The sequence below is a fragment of the Podarcis liolepis genome, assembly GCF_965112155.1.
Source record: "Podarcis liolepis genome assembly, chromosome: 11".
Classification (NCBI taxonomy): Eukaryota; Metazoa; Chordata; class Lepidosauria; order Squamata; family Lacertidae; genus Podarcis; species Podarcis liolepis.
The window spans coordinates 21,500,276-21,516,145 of NC_139565.1; the positions used below are offsets into that span (position 1 = coordinate 21,500,276).

General features: G+C 45.6%; 1 protein-coding gene across 6 annotated transcripts in view; it reads left to right on the forward strand.

Annotated features, from left to right (window-relative positions):
• Positions 1–14,869: 14,869 nt before the first annotated feature.
• The window catches only part of SEMA6A (semaphorin 6A), a 180,289-nt gene continuing 179,288 nt past the window's right edge, over positions 14,870–15,870 (forward strand). For 4 of the 6 annotated variants that reach the window (XM_083464415.1, XM_083464423.1, XM_083464422.1 and 1 more), the window contains exon 1: positions 14,914–15,660. The gene's annotated coding sequence lies outside the window, so the exon portion shown is untranslated. Of the gene's footprint in view, positions 15,661–15,870 lie in introns of all 6 variants that reach the window. The other 2 variants (XM_083464420.1, XM_083464424.1) reach the window with 2 other exon arrangements.

Below are 15,870 nucleotides of genomic sequence, written 5' to 3' on the forward strand. Positions count from 1 at the left end.
TTCACAATATTCAGTGCTTGGCATTCAACTGACTTAGTTGAATACCAACCCATACCCTCCAAGTGTCCCGGAATTATAGTCGCGGAATAACGAAAGCCATCCTAGATTCTGATTTGGTCCCAGAATGTCCTCATTTCTCCAGCGCCAGCACCACTGATCTCAGGAAGGAGGACGAGCCGTTGCGTGTTCTGGGAAGCAGCGGCCGGATCATGAGGAGAAGAGTGCCACCACCGAGGCACATGATGTGCTGGCTCTGAGGGGCAGGCAGAGGGCAGGGCTGCCCTGGGCAGGAATAAGGGGGGAGTGGATTGGAGTGCAATGAGTCTTGATTTATATATATATTAAAAAAAGCTATGTGAGTCCGCATCTACAGTGGTGCCCCGCAAGACGAATGCCTCGCAAGATGGAAAACCCGCTAGACGAAAGGGTTTTCCGTTTTGGAGGTGCTTCGCAAAACAAATTTCCTACGGGCTTGCTTCGCAAGACGAAAATGTCTTGCGAGTTCCTGCGGGGGTTTTTTTCCTCCTCCCCCTTTTTCCCAAGCTGCTAAGCCGCTTATCAGCTGATCCGCTAAGCCGCTAAGCCGCTTATCAGCTGATCCGCTAAGCCGCTAAGCCGCTTATCAGCTGATCCGCTAAGCCGCTAAACCGCTTATCAGCTGATCCGCTAAGCCCGCTAAGCCGCTAATAGCGCTAATCCGCTAAACTGCTAATGGGCTTGCTTCGCAAGACGAAAAAACCGCAAAACGAAGAGACTCGCGGAACGGATTCTTTTCGTCTTGCGAGGCACCACTGTAATTCTGCCTCTTTCTAAAAGTGGGTAGTGGTGGCAGTGCTTGACCTTCCTTTGATAGGAAATGCTCTGTGAGGTGTTGGGGGATGCTGACAAAAAGTGGGGGACCGAGGAGGGTCAGTTGGGGAGGGAGTGAAAAAAACGTCTCTATTTTCATCTGCGGAATATTGGGGGATATGCTCAACATCACCCTAAGTCAGTGGTGTCCAAACATTTTTCAAAGAGGGCCAGATTTGAAGGGCCGTGAGGGCCAACCAAAAGGCTGCCAAAGTTGCTAACCTTTTTTTTAGGATTGAAGTTGTTGAGAGTTTGGGGGGGGTTACCCCAGGAAATAAACTGCGACAGGGGCCGGATTACACTGACCAGCGGGCCGGATTAGGCCCCCGAATCGGACTTTGGACATGCCTGCCCTAATTGCTATCCATGTTGAAGCTCAAGCTCTGCCCAAAGGACGTTTCTGGACCACCTCTGTTTTGGGGTGGAATTGATTAAATAACAGGTTCAAGCCCTGTATGGGGCAGCTACATATTCCTGCATTGCAACGGGTTGAACAGAATGACCCTCTGGGTCTCTTCCAGCTCTACAATTCTATGATGATTCTATGAAATTCAGGTTGCTCCACAGAGGCGCTTCTCCAAAAGCATGGGCGTCTTGCGATAAGCAAAGCACCCTGGAAAGTGTGGGATAATACGTGCTTTGACACAACCTCCTCCAACCTCCCAACAAACAAAAAAGAATAAATGCTCATTCAACATCCAGTGTTTTCTTTTTCCCCCCTTCAAATTTTTTTATTAAGTTTCACAAAATTATACACAAACAAAACACACAAACAAACAAACAAAAATTATACCCTTATTAAGATTACGTTTATTGACATTAAGTGACTTCCTCGCTTCCCCTTGGTTGAATTTCCAGACATATCCTTATAACAGCTTTCCAAATCATAATTCTTATAAACTTAACTTAGTCCATTAACATCCTTATAACTTTTCAATTCGAAATTGTGCATGTTAAACATCACTTAACTTATATAAATTCCTAAGCCAATCTGTTGCCTGCAAGCTATTTCCAATTAGTTTAACTTTACAAATCTAGCTACGTAATCGTTAAATTTTGCCCATTCTTCCTGATACTCCTCCTCCTTCTGGTCGTGGACTCTTCCGGTTAGGTCGGCTAGCTTCTCTAGGTGGGGACCCTCAGGCAGGTGGTAACAATTAGGACCCCAAATGTGCTGGGGCTGGCTGGTTGCAAACATCCTCCAGCCCCTATAAATCTTCAAGTTAACCTTCAAGTTTATTAGACTTATTGTTTGACGTCCTGTAACTTATGCCAAGGAAGAAGCCAATAAAGCTCAATGCCTGTGTGTAATTGGTTAGTAGCCTGAAGGGAGGAATCGGGGTGACAACCCTTTCCATGACAAGCCCCACCCTGCATAATCAATCACAAGATACAGCACATACACCCCATTTGAATGGCAATGCCCATCAACTGTCAGGGAACGGCAGCCCCCTCAAATATTTTATTGGGGGGCAAAAGGGACATTGGCCCCTAGGAGTTGGCTCCTCTGCTTCTCAGTCAGCAAGCACAGGGTTGCAGCCTCAGAAAGACGACAAGAGAGCTGAAATGTAAGAGAAAAGATACCAAAAAAAATAAGGTCGCGTATTGGTTCTCAGGCGCTGAAAATGTGATGGCATTGTGATTGGCGAACAAAAAAAGGTGAGTAAAGTTTAGTCTCAATTGTGGGTTGGAGCAGAATGGAACATTTTAATGGGAAAGTTGGAGAGGAAAAATGACTCAGTACAAGTTTGGAGAGCCAGAGATAAAAGAAAGGGATAGAAAATGGATGAGGAGCGGATTATAAAAGTGCCTTAACAATATAACCTCTCCAGGAATAATATTTTTCAGGAAATAAGGAAATAGTTCTTTCAGTTGGGGTTTCTTTTTCGGTGTGGGGTTTTTTTGTGCTTTCTTCTGAAATACTCCTAAAAGCTGGTCTATATTGAAGAGGACTGTCTGTTAAAAAAAAAATCCTACTGAACCTGATTTTACCAAGGCAAAGAGAGCAAAGGGTAAGTCAACCTTCCAACATTTCAAAAACATGTTTGTAAAAGGTATGCAAAGGGTCAATATTTAAATACCTGTGCACTGTTGCCCTATGTTCATTTTGGTGCCTTGGAAGAATTAAAAGTTCATGGTAAGACAAACAACACCATAGTCATCAGTTTCCTCCAATTTCTCACCCAGCCATCGCCTCTAGTTTCATTCTCTTAGAAATGGCTTTAAGCATCGGAGAAATAACTACCCAAGATAAAGAACCGACCACCAAACTCTGGGTTTCCCTTCCTTCTGTGAAATTAATGAGGGCTACATGAGTGTCATAAGTGGCCATCGGAGGTTCCCCAACTCTGCTCTGTTTGAATAGCAGCAATGCATGTGGCAAGTAAACGTTATGGTTGGAATATTTATTTGTTTAAGTAATGTTTACAGTACTCCACTTTTGGTAGGGGTCATTGGGGGGCAGTTTTTGGAATTCATGGAAAAGGTGTCAAGAGCAGAGTATTTAAAGGAGTATTGATAGGTCTGACAGAGGCACAAAAGCATCAACACTGGCCAAAAGGCAAGAGCTGGGAACTGTAAATAAACTGGGTCCTCCCTTAAAGAGGGCACCTATTGCAGTGGGACCTGGAAACCGACATCCTGTGTTGTGGGTGGGTATGATTGGTCAGCCACAACACCCGATTGGTAGGTCCCTCAAAGCTGGGTGCAATCTGGCCAATGGGACGCAGTCCAAATGCTTTGAGGGACCTATTTATGCCCATGCACGTGACCCAGAGCTTCCTCTTTCGGCGTGTGCATTCGGAACACTTGCCCACCTCTCCCTACTTTTAGGCCTTTGCGCTTCACCTTGCTATGCTGTCGTGTGTCATCTGTCATTGGGACAGGGGCAGGGCAGGAATTTTCCCCACTTGGCTGATTGGCTGTTGCCATTTGGGATTTGGTGTAGCAAATCGTCACAACTTGATGGGAGAACGCTCTCACCATCCCTATGTGAAGGGTATTCCATTAAAGGAATCCAGGGACTCAGTGGTTTGGTCAACCCCTGAGAGGGGTGTGTGCCCGTGCCTGAGTCCAGGGGGACATCTGGGTGGCGGAGTTGGCCTGTTCCCGGCTTTCCGCTTATCCAGGTGTTCACCCTTGGCTGACCTATGCTGGTGCCCTGGGTCAGCGCTACCTGCATGGCAAGGAGCTAGTCGAACCAGAGCCTATGCAACCAGTCACTTTCTGTAATCAATAAAGTTGTGGCCGAAATTCTGCCAAAAACCAAAACCAAAATTTGTGTCAAGTATGAATTTATTTAGGGGGGAGGTTTCTGGGTCTGAACACGCAAATGGCAAGGAATTAGAGGACAAAAAAAGGGTCAGAAGGAATATCCCCAAGCTAACTACAGACCCATACAAGATTTTATAGGCTGAGCACATTCTAGCTGTAGGGATGTATAATAGAATCATAGACTCACAGAATTGTGGAGTTGGAAGGTACCCAAGGGTCATCTAGTCGAACCCCCCTGCAAAGCAAGAATCTCAGCTCAAGCATCCATGACAGATGGCCATCCAACCTCTGCTTAAAAACCTCCAAGGAAGGAGAGTTCACAACTTCTCGTGGGAGTCTGTTCCACTGTCGAACAGCTCTTACTGTCAGAAAGTTTTTCCTGATGTTTAGTTGAAATCTCTTTTCTTGTAACTTGAAGCTATTGGTTTGAGTCCTACCCTTCAGAGCAGGAGAAAACAAGCTTGCTGCATCTTCCATGTGCCAGCCCTTGAGATATTTGAATTTGAATAGTAGACCATCGCTGTTTAAGTAGCTAAAGAAGAAAAAGTTATGATGAAATTAGCGCATGCTAAATTTTTGCTCCGAGTCCCCCCAAAAAGGGGAATGTGAAAAGCTTTTCAAACTAAAATTGTCTCTGTGCATTCCCAACCCACCCGCCACATCTAAGTGCTCTTGCTAACAAAATGCATCCGTCCTCAACAACAATTATCCTTTTTTGTAACTTCTGTTTAAAATTTCCAATCAAAAGTAATATAAACAGTATATGCGTTCTCAGCTCCTTTGGTTGGCAAATTACATTGCGTACATATTGAGTTTAAAGTGTCTCGAGGAGAAAACATTTGCTTGATCCAAGAAGAAAGCTTTTCCTTGTAATCTAACATACTAGGAAGTGAATGAATTTGTGTGTAGTTTAGATTGGGAAATCAAAGCAACTCCAAATTCCAGCAGCCCTTTCATTATCTAAAAGTAAAAGGCAGACAAACAGCACCATGTAATTATTTTAATGTTAATGCCATGCTTCGTGTAGCCACACAGTAAATCTCCCGAATGTACTCAATCTTTTCACTTATCTGGATCCGAAAATATAAATCATCTGAAGGCAATTGTACTTGTGAATGAATCCACTGGAAAATAGGTACCTTCCAAGCTGAAATGAATTGGTGGCTTGGAACACAGGTCAGCCAAGAATGGCAAGATGAGAAATGCTACTCAAAACATGGGGAGAGCCTTTGCCCATATTACACATCTGAAGGCACCAGGGAAATGAGGAAAGTCACAAAACTAAAGGGCTTTTCTTTCTTTCTTTCTTTCTTTCTTTTTCTAAAAAAGGTACTCTGATTTATATCGTCTCCTTCCATCCCAGTATCATTTTCAATTTTCCCCAATGAAAATTTCATATCAAAAGTGAATAGTGCCAAAAGGAATAAGGCGAAGGATTTAACGAAGTACAGTAGAATGATTGTTGAATACAAAGGACAACAGAGTGCTGAGGAGCTATTCATGGGACAGTGATACAGTGAGCGCCCTGTTTGGAAACACTTGCACATTAGTGCAAGCAAAACAGGAGGGAGATGGTCTGCTTTTGTCCCATATGAATTCAGGTTATAGTTGAGCTCCTTCCCAGGACTTTAGAGGTTATGTTTTCTATCCCAATTTAAAATCGTTGAGAAGTCTCCATGTGTTGCTCTGAACTGAGTTTCTTTCACTGTCGTTTGAATTGCTCCATCCTTGTCAGTGATGCTTTGTTTTAAGCTGGGGACACCAGCTAACAAATGGGTTCCAACGCAGTCCTGCTCCAGAGTTTCTGCTCCCCATAATCTCTACAGTTTAACCAGCTAAGAGGCATGGGTCCCAAGCACATGCATGCTTACTGAGAGGTAACTCCCACTTAGTTCAATGGGGCTTACTAGTACCAAGTAAGTGTGTGTAAGATTTCGGTCCAAGGATTACCGTATTTTTCGCTCTATAAGATGTACCAGACCATAAGACGCACCTAGTTTTTGGAGGAGGAAAACAAGAAAAAAATATATTCTGAATCTCAGAAGCCAGAACAACAAGAGGGATCGCTGCGCAGTGAAAGCAGCGATCCCTCTTGCTCTTCTGGCTTCTGGGATACCTGCGCAGCCTGCATTCGCTCCATAAGACGCACACACATTTCCCCTTACTTTTTAGGAGGGGAAAAGTGAGTCTTATAGAGCAAAAAATACGGTAATCAAAAATTAAAGAAGGAATGGGAATACGTAGATGAATACATGGTAAAACGATATTCCAAAAGTAATTCATTGATATGTTTAGACTGAAATCCACAAAGTTAAGAGCAGAAAAAAGGGTACGAGACTTCATGGTTAACACTAAAAATTATACTGCTTAAACACGATTTAAAGGATACCGTATTAAAGTGAATGATGCCAATCATGGGTGGAGGGAAGTCACAGGGAAATAAATAATCATATTTGGATATATGTATATAGAATGTAATGTTACGGTTTCCTTTTGACTGTATCACTATAGCTATGTAAGAATGAAATAAAATTTAAAAAATAAAAAAATAAAAAATGGGTCTAAGGACTGTAGTACAAAACACATGTAAGTGGCAATTCTACAAATTATCATCATCATCATAGATTTGTTAATCACCTTCTAAACCAGCAACTCAGGGTGATTTACTCCTAAAATCATTAAAAACAGTTAGAAACACAGCAAGAACAATAAATGCATTTAAAATAAACCAAAACCCTAACAAGTAGACACTCATGGTAAATACCCATTTATCCAGCTCAGAAAACTTGTCGAAACAAAAGTGTGCTTGTATACATCTCCAAACAATGGATAAAACAAACACCATTAGATGTACTGCTGGATAAGTGTTTAAGGGTTATTGCATTTGTTTTTTTAAAAAGCATTTAAAATTTTGTTGCAAAAACCCAAAGTGTACTCAATTGTTTCTGAAAAATGCAGATAGTGCGCCCTCTCATATCTCCACAGGAATGCTGTTCCACAGAACAAGAGCATCTACACTGCGAGTCCTTGTCTAAGTTACATACCCTGCAATAAGTCCATTAAACTCAGCAGAGCCAACTTCCAAGTAAATATGCATTGCGTTGTTACTAGGCAGAAAGTCACACAGAGCTTAGCAAGGCTTACTTGTGAGCGAACATGCTTAGCATTGCACTGCACAGCTGCAATCCTATCACACTGTTTTAACCCACTGTGCAGAGTGAGAATTACTGCGGGTGGCACTGTGGGTTAAACCATAGAGCCTAGGAGTTGCCGATCAGAAGGTCGGCGGTTCGAATCCCTGCGACGGAGTGTGCTCCCATTGCTCAGGCCCTGCTCCTGCCAACCTAGCAGTTCAAAAGCACGTCAAGTGCAAGTAGATAAATCGGTACCACTCCAGCAGGAAGGTAGACGGCGTTTCCGTGCGCTGCTCTGGTTCGCCAAAAGCGGCTTAGTCATGTTGGCCACATGACCCGGAAGCTGTCTGCGGACAAACGCCAGCTCCCTTGACCAATAAAGCGAGATGAGCGCTGCACCCCAGAGTCGGTCACGACTGGACCTAATGGTCAGGGGTCCCTTTACCTTTACCTTTAAACATGCATCAAGGTTGGCGGCTACTGTAGTAACCATTGAAAACTGGGATACCTAAAAGGTTGTCCCATATCCCTTCCGTTGCTTCACTGTGTTCTGAAGAAGAGGCTATCAGGAAGTCCATCTTACACAATGTTGAAATGGAGACTTTAATGAGGTGGCACCTATGCCTTGTTTTTTTTATTATTATAATATTTTATTAGGTTTTGACAATAAAAAGGTTTAGAAAAATAGAAAAAATGAAAAAGATACAAAGTTACAAAATACAAAAATACAGACATTAAACACAAAAAAGAAAGGAAAAAACCACATATAATAAAAAGACAAAAATTCCCTCTTTCTTAATTTCTCCTCTTTAGTTAACTTATTTTCCTGACTTCCTCACGTCTCCCATTTTTGTATCCCTTTTAATAGTTGGTTCAGCAAATTCATGTCCTATTAGTCTATCTATTATTAGTCCAATCTTACATTTTACCTCGTTGCTAGAACCCCTGCAATTCATTTCAACGTCCTCAGCATTCAAAAATTTTACAATATTTCTGCAAATAAGTTTTAAATTTCCTCCAATAAGATGGCACCTATGCTTTGTACCTCCCCTCCCATTATATATTAGACAGGTGTCATCTCTATTGCCTTTTTGGCCCTTGTTAAAAAAGTTCCTCTTTCAACAAGCCTTCTAAGACCTTTATCCCAGTTAGTATCCAGATTTGAACTGATTTTATGCATGTGCTCTTGTTGTTTTTATTTTATTTTTTAAACTGTGTGTGTGTGTGTGTGTGTGTGTGTGTGTGTGTGTGTGGCTGTTTTATATTCATTATTATACTGTATTGTGAATTGTCTCAGGGTGCCTCATGGCAAATGGTTCACAAATGAAATAAATAATATACATTTGGATAAAATTCACACACATATATATGGGTTGCCATATTTCGAAAAGTGAAAATTCGGACACAAAAGTTGTTGAGCTTATTTTTAAGAAAATTTGCCAAATTCTACACTTCTGACATAGGTCTGGATTTTCCCGGACATTAGCGATCTCTGCCCCGACCTTGTTTCCGATAGCCAAATCCTGGCTATGTCCGGAAAGTTCCAGACGTATGATGACCCTAATATATTATCACATAATTGCAAAGTTAAAAGGGAACACACAGGAATGGATGACCTGTGTGGTCCCTTCCAACTTTGGAGTTATATGATTCTGGTATATACTTGTATATTTTCCAAATGTATATATGGATACAATATAATAAAGCAGAATGGGGAAATATATCAAACTCCCTACTACAAATACAGCATTTGGTATAATTTCCCACGACATGAAAACATAATCTGCAATGTTGCTTTTGCAGTGTTTTGTGCCATGAAATGATGTTGTGATGTTTGTCTTTTTTTCTGCATTGTATTTGTGTCACCAGCACTACATCTCATGCTAACAGTAATGCTGGTGTTGTTGAAGCAAATTGTATGAGTGCGCTATAATACATGTAGATTCACCGAGGTTTGAAAAGGGCAAGTTAAACCCGTGCTTTGAATCAGCAGATAGATTTATTCGCCTCGGAAATCAGAGAAGCAGATCCAAATCAGAAAAAGAGGTGAAATATAACTCTTCATTCATTACTTTGGCAGCTAGCACAATTGCCCAGTAAAGAGCCCTTAGATCCAAGACAGTTGGTTTCCTCATAGCCTGTAATGCAATTTCATGTAATCACAGAGACCCAAAACCAAACGGTTTTAAAAGATACCTGAATGTGTAGTGCAGCTGCATTTGAGAAATCCTGATCAAGCTGCCTAACAAGAATGGGTACATAAGAGGGGAGGAGGGACTTGTGTTTTGAAATTATATGCATGTATGTGGTACCAACACAAAACTTGCAGTACCGAGTGCTCCTTTTTAGGATACCAGCCAGCCATTTCTTTCCCCAGGATATGCAATTCCATCCCACATTCCCCCTAGTTTTCCATTGCCCCACACCAGTTTATCAGCATTCTGTGCCCACTGAGCATGCTAAGAGTGTTTCCATCATGACAGGATTGGGGGGGCAGTGGTTTAGGGTCCCACTGTGCAGGAAGCATAGGTGCCAACTCTCTGGGGCCCCGGGTACCTGAGCACCCATAAAATTCCCCAGGGAGGGGGCCGGGCACCCACAAATTTTGGTGCCAGGGCCATGCACCCATGGTTGCGGGGCCTAGTTGGCACTCCTAGCAGGAAGGTACCAAATACAGCAGGGCTGACTGACCGTTGAAGAAATTGAAATGATGTGTATTACAGTGGTACCTCGGGTTACATACGCTTCAGGTTACACACTCCACTAACCCAGAAATAGTGCTTCAGGTTAAGAACTTTGCTTCAGGATAAGAACAGAAATCGGGCTCCGGCAGCACAGTGGCAGCGGGAGGCCCCATTAGCTAAAGTGGTGCTTCAGGTTAAGAACAGTTTCAGGTTAAGAACGGACCTCCGGAATGAATTAAGTACTTAACCCAAGGTACCACTGTACTATCTAGAGAATGATATTACTATTAAGCCCATAATCTAAAATTTCCAAATTCCATCACTGCATGCTCACTTCTCATTGAATAGGTTTTTTTTTGGGGGGGGTCCCCTCACCCTCAACATTTTGTATTTCTGCAAACCTTTGGATTTCTCAGACCTGTTGCTATCTCCCTCTTGTGCACGGCTGGCAATGTTTCAGTGACATGATCCACCCTCAAATGAGTTTGCCAATACAGTGGTACCTCGGGTTTAGTACTTAATTTGTTCCGGAGGTCCGTTCTTAATGTGAAACTGTTCTTAACCTGAAGCACCACTTTAGCTAATGGGGCCTCCTGCTGCTGCCGCTCCACCGCCGCTGCACGATTTCAGTTCTCATCCTGAAGCAAAGTTCTTAACCCAAGGTACTATTTCTAGGTTAGCGGAGTCTGTAACCTGAAGCGTATGTAACCTGAAGAGTATGTAACCCGAGGTACCACTGTAATCGAGTCTCTTAAAAATAGAACACAATCGCCAGCTCCTCCCTCTTTCCCTGTATAGAGCTCAGTGTGTGATGGAGTCCAGTCAGTGTCTGCTTAATCTAATGCTCATTTCTCAGTTCATGTTTATTACATGGCACAGCTGCTGAGGAGGCGGGCTGACGAACTGAACTTTTACAGAAGACCTTTTGGGGTGTTCTTAATGCCACATGAAGCCATGGGGATGAGCATGTTAGCTCCACCCCTATGGCTGTGCCAGTCACTCTGCCATTTGTGAAGGGTCTGAAGCTGTACATGTGGAGAGAAGTAGAGGAAGCTCCCCACTTCAGGCAGTTGCCCTCCAAAAGCTTGAAGGCAGGTGGAGTAGCAACGGGAGTGTGAGAATAATGCACTCATCCCTGTAGCCCATGCCCATATGTTTACTGCACATTTAAGTAGAGGGCGATTGCCTTGCACTTTGTTGAGAACCAAAATAGCATCCCCACAACTCTCCCCTCCCCCCCCCCCCCGCTTTCAATGGCACGCACAAATCAAGGCTGGGGAGGCAAGGAAACAGCATGCCTCTGGGAATCTGACGCTCATCAAAGCAACCGCTTCATGCCGAAGCTTGCAAATGTGGGTTGACTTGCAGTCCAGGTTTACGAGCAATCATATGAAGATGTTAGCAAGAAGCCAGTGTAATTTTGGGCTGGGCTAGTCTCTCCCTCCCTCCCACTCGAAGCTGAGGCTCCAATACTTTGGCCACCTCATGAGAAGAGAAGACTCCCTGGAAAAGACCCTGATGTTGGGAAAGATGGAGGGCCCAAGGAGTAGGGGATGACAGAGGACGAGATGGTTGGATGGTGTTCTCAAAGCTACCAGCATGAGTTTGACCAAACTGCGGGAGGCAGTGGAAGACAGGAGTGCTTGGCATGCTCTGGTCCATGGGGTCATGAGGAGTTGGACACGACTAAACAACAACAGTCTCTCCCTCCCTCTCACTTGAATAATATAGGGGAGGCATTTGCCCCACAAAATCAATCACAAAATGTGGTGCTGACACACCATTTGAATGGTAATGCCCATAAACTTGGGGGGGGGGGCTCAAAAAAAATTGGGGTAGTGAAAGGACCTCAGCCCCTAGGAGTTGGCTGCTATGTTAATAACAACAACAACCATTTTATTATTTATACCCCGCCTCTCTGGTTGGGTTTCCCCAGCCACTCTGGGCAGCTTATAGAGTTGTCATGAGGGTAAGGGAGGTCAAATCCTGCAAGTCACCTTGAGTTCCTTGAAGTGAAGGGGGAATACATATGTAGAAAATAAATTGCTGACCCAGTCCCCCTGTGGCTGCATGAATGGATCCTTATTCATAGAAGGGACAGTGAAGGTCATATGGTCCAACTTGCTTCTCGCAGTGCATCTGTAATGCAGGATGCAACCAAACCCTAACAGATGGCCTTAACAGAAGATGCTTAGAGACCTTCAGATGACTTCCTGGCCAATTAAACACCCAGAATATCAAGGCTTGGCCAATAAAATCTATATACCATCAGTGCATGAAAGTTTCCTTGTCTTTCTTTCTTTCTTTCTTTCTTTCTTTCTTTCTTTCTTTCTTTCTTTCTTTCTTTCTTTCATTTAAAAGGTGTTTGCAAGTCCTTGCCCTCTCTCTTCAACTCCACGGATCTGGGAAACAATGAGAAGGAAAGTTTTATTCATATTAAAAGAAGAATAAGGGAGGAGCGCGGGGGGGGGGAACCACCTCCCCTAACTTTCCAAAAAGTCAGTGTGTCTAACATTCAAATATAGCCACCGAGCAAACAAGACAGCTTAATTGTTTGCTTCTCTAAGGGAAGGAGCTAAACCCGGAATTAATTTGGCTCAGCTTGTGAAGCAATCCGTTTGCTCTGCTTAATTCTGGCAATTAAAGAAGTTTTCCCAGACACAATTAACATGTAAATCAGCCGCGGAATGAGGGGTGCGCGGAGGGGATGCGGGGGGCAGGCTGGGGGGAAACAAGGAGTAAGCTAAGGCGATTGGCCGCGTGGGAGGGGGCTCCTTCCTCGTGCACTGCGCCGCCTTGGCCGCTGGGGGCGCTGGTGGCCCTCTCCTAGTTATCTAAGTAGCAGCATTAGGATTAGCGGCAGCCAGTCGCTTTCCCAGGCGGGAGGGGCCTGGGAAGCAGGAGGATTAATTTATTAGCGCTGCTACTGCTCTTCCCTGGGCTGATTGGCTCCGAGACAGGGACGGATTAACCCAGCCAGTAGCTCTCGGGCTGGGATTTGGGGGAAAGGGAGGGCGGGAGAGGAAGAAAGGCGAGCGGATGGGAAGGACCGTGCCAAAGATCTCCCCCGAGGAGCATCGCAACGCGCTGCCCAGCCCGGGGGATGTCCGATTAGCATTCTCCGCGCACGCAGCTCCAGCAATTTATTTGTTTTCGCCCGGAGCCCTGGAAACTCGAGCAAAGCGGGACGGGCGCGCAGGTTGCATGCGAGAGCATGCGCGCATCCCGAGGAGGGACCGGGCTCGTCTCCGCGCCCGCTGCAAGGCGCCTAGGTTTTAGGAGGGTTTGGTCAGAGGCGGGGAACTGGGCCAATGCCCAGTTGCAGCCGGAGCCCTGTTACCTTAACGGGCCCGATCCTGTTACCCAAAAACAAGGAGTGGTGATAGCGAGCTGTTCTTGCAACGCTTTGGAGTGGGATCGCGGTGGGCGACCAAACTTTTCGCAAGTTTGATCAGCCCTTGCTCCGCTGTGACTTTCTTCTCTAGAAAAGGGGGGAAAGGGAAAAACTTTACTGGTGAAGCGTCCCCTTCTGGCCAAAGAGACGAACAGCAAGAAGCGAATCCCCAGCTGTTACACGACTCCTCTCCCTTGGCTATAGACCCCTCGCCGTTACGCAGAAGGGAAATACTGTGCGCGCTGTAAAACTCAGAGCCATTCGGGGAGGCGTGCTGGCTTAAGGATCGCCGGCCCCGCCTGGCATTTCGGCTGCTGCGGTGCCGTCTCCCGGTAACGCTCCCTTTTCTTTCGTACACAGGCACACATGGGCCCGCTTTATTAATTCCTTCCCCATTTTTTCTTTTCTCCAGGGCTACAAAAAGAATCCATATTATGCAGTCCTCCTTCTTTCCACGCGCCCCCCCCCAGCAAAGCTATGTTGGTCTCCTCTTTCGCCGTCATTACGGGCAGAATCCGTGGAAGTTTGATCCGAATCATAAAAACTAAATAAACTACAGGGCGATTAGACAAGGGCAGCTGGACTGTCAAGTCAACTTAAATGGCTTGGTCTCACAAGGTGTCACAAGACGCTTGCTAATTTTGCTGCTTAGGAAAGGACACTAAGGTTGGGGAAGAAAGAGAAACGACTTTTTTTGCTAACTTTGGGCATGGTTCCCATATCTATCCACCTATATATTTTAACACAGGCATTGTTTTTTTTTCTTTGCCAAGATAAAGTTCGAGGAAGAAGGAATATGGGTACAACGTTGAGGTAGATTCCCAAGAGTTTGTTTTTAAACACACACATAAGCTTTCCATATTGGAAAAACTAAAATCTCCTTATTGTGGGCAAGTCCAAAATGGTCAGATCAAAATACAGACGAGAGGTGGCTTTGGTTTGAAGTCCTGCCCCCATTATTGATTAGAGTGCAGCTGTTGTCAATAAGGACATTAGCGCGTTTGTGTGGGTGAAAGATTCTGGAAGTCGGTTGCAACCCTCTTTAAAAAAAAAAACTTATGCTAGGCTCGTTCCAAAAGATTATTCTTAAATTGTGAGCAGAGTTCCTTTTGCGCACGCCTTCCGCTGGCAACGCTTTGTTGCAGTGGGAAAATCATCCCCGGTATCGCCGTTTGAATAAGGAGGACTTAACACATCGCTTTAAAGTTTAAACTTTTCAATTTTTAAAAAATCGATGAACAAATCCTTTCTCGCAGCTCGTCTCTGGTAGTGTTTCTTCGCAGGCTTTCTTCCTCCTCTTCTTTTCAAACAAATCTCTTTTTTTATTTAATTAGGCAGAAGAAACTTTCTCCATGTTCCCGGGTTTCCCATCAGAATCCCCATCAGTTACATCGAATGTATGCACAGAAGAGAGCGCGGAATAAAGGGAGGGCTCCCGATTTCTCTTTTTTTCTGTGGGTGTGTTGGCACTTTGCCCGCACCCACCCACCCTTCCCCCATTCCCTCCTCGCCCCCCCCCACCAACCCCCCCCCCCACACACATTCATGGGCTGGCTGTTTGAAAAGTGGGCGAAGGTGGATGTCATGCTCGGGGCAGTCCGTTTCCGCGGAATCCAGCCCGGGATTTGACTCCACCTCCAGCCAAGCTGCTTCCCAGTGACAGAAGAGTTGGGACGGAGACTCGCAGTGGGAAGAGAGGCAGGGCGCGGGGAGATCGGGAGAGAAAGAGAGAGAGCGAGAGAGGCTGCTGCGAAGTCCTCCCCAAACACACACTTCAATGACCAGGCGAGCTGGGGCGAAGCGCGCTGTCCTGCCGGGGCACAAGCAGCTCTGCCTGCCGACGAGGAGTTCCCCCCAAGACGCCTCGCCCGCCGGGAGCACTTTTTCGGAGGGGCAGCGCAAGACCCTGAAAGGACTTCTCCTCTCCCACGACCCGTCGGAAGGGGACTTACTGGAGTGGCAGCGCGAGTGGCCTCGGGAAGAGGAGTAACCGGAGCTCTTTGATTTCCCCCTCCCCACACCCAACCCTTTCCCCCTTTCCCCCCACCCTCCGTGGAGATGGACACATCGCAGCCCCCGAAGTCGAAATATTGAATCTTTCCCACCCCACCACCCAAAACCTCCACACGCCGCCGCCCCACGCGCGCACACATACACACACACGCCCCGCTCCCCCTAGGACGCACGCCGGTAATAATGACAAAGGATTGCAAAGGCGAGAGTGGATCGAGTTTCGCGGAGCGATCCCCTTAAATGGATTACTAAATGGGACACTCCATCAGCTAGTCCTGCCCTCGTAAGCCTCCCAGATACATGCACCGACGAGGTACGTGAACTCCTTTTTCCGCTCTCTTCTCTCCCCCCCCCCCCATCCCCATGCACTGCGCTGCTGCTTCTCTGCGCTCCGGGATATGCACGAGGGCATTGTTCCGGGCTGCGTTTGCAAGCGCGGGGAGCTTGCAGCGCCAGGTCCTGCAGGACAGCAGAAGGATGGTGAAGCGGCGGCGGCTGCAGAGCCAGGAGACGGCGAGGACTG